Raw genomic sequence first — 1,629 nt, forward strand, 5'->3', positions numbered from 1 at the left:
GCTGGTACCCCGCCCCCTGCCTCACACTCTACCCGTCTGCCCCGCAGGTCGCCGCACAGCCCCCCCCCTGCCAGCCGCCACCTGGTGCACCCCTCCAAGTCACTCGGGCCCCCACCCATGGGCAGTGAGGACCAGCTGGGATACACTCGAGTGAAGCTGACACTCTGCCCATCAGGGGGATGATACGCGTTCGTTGTCACCGGCCGCTCCGACGCAGCGCCATCCAGGGGACCTGGCCGCCCACATCGGTAGCGGCAAATCGCCCTCACCTTTGTACGTCGTAAGCACCTGGCCCTGACACCACCAGAAGTGGTTCGGCGCTAGCAGGGAGAGGACGGCAGCCTGGCTTCCTCGCAGAGTGGATGATGGGCCCGCAGATGCTACGCTGAGGTGTTACCCATCTCATCAGGCCTAAGTGCGGAGCAGAAAAAAAAGCGGCCGGCGATCGCTGAAGAAACCTGTAAAAGATGTGCGTCACGCGTCCCTCTCAGGGCAGCGCCACTACTCCACCCTATTTCGATTCTTTAAGCAATCGTTTTCAGCGCTCACAAGCAAACGAGCCCGCACCCCTCCCCCTTCTCTTCCCACTGACAACCAGATTCGACGCGACAACATTGAACGTCGTATCGGTGTATCTGATGCCCCATCAGGGTCGCGTTGTCTGTTTTTTTTTTCTGCGTTCCAGCAGTACAACCCTCCATCGCGAAGCAAACAAAGAGAAGGGAGGAAGGAGAGAAGAAAGCCGCAGTTTCGCTTGTTTAACAAAAAAACGTGAAACAGACGAAAAAGAGCTGCCGATCATCGTCGTCATCCAGCGAGCATTTCTTCTTCTTTTGTTCTTACACGAGAATGCACCCCACTCACGCACGCCTCGATATCGCTTCGCATCAGCATACTCGATGCACACACAAGAGCGAGCCAGTGAGAGAATGAGAGAGAAAACGGTAGTTCTCCATCAAGCTCAGAATACACGCGCATCTATATGGCATGTTCATGCATACAAACTAGCACAAAAATCAACGAAAGAAAAAGCGATGGGTAGAGGAAAACAGAAATGATGGAGCGTGCCCATTTTTAATGGTCTCTCTCTCGATCAGTCGTTGCATGCGCACATAACGGTAACCCTCCACTTCCCCACCACCACATCACACACACCTTTCAAAGCCTTGCTGACCTCTCTCTGAAGTACGCATCATATCGTTGTCGGCGTTGACGCGGAGTTGTACGCGGGCACGCCTCTGTGCTAAGGGGGAGGGGGAGAATGTCACAATGGTTTTTTTTTCTTTCTGTTCTCCGAGTGTTCTCAGGCCTTTCAGGCACGTCACCGGTATCACTCGCGCCTCCTCCATGCCTCTGCTACGTCCTTGTCTTCTTTCCCTTCCGCTTGCTGTATGTTTGTTTTCTTCATGAACCGTATGCATATTGAACAACAACTTGCAGCAATCCTCTTATGTAACTGCGGTTTTCGTTGCGTGCCTGCGTGCGTGCGTGTGTGTGTGTGTGTGTGTGTGTGTGTGTGAATGGGGTCGCTGCTACTGTTACACACAAGTTGTAGAATACGCACGCGCCCCCCTCCCCGCCGTCGATGACGACGATGGCTCAGCAGCGACTCCAGAACAACAGTAAAAA

This window comes from Leishmania donovani, chromosome 18 (genome assembly GCF_000227135.1).
Source record: "Leishmania donovani BPK282A1 complete genome, chromosome 18".
Taxonomy (NCBI): domain Eukaryota; phylum Euglenozoa; class Kinetoplastea; order Trypanosomatida; family Trypanosomatidae; genus Leishmania; species Leishmania donovani.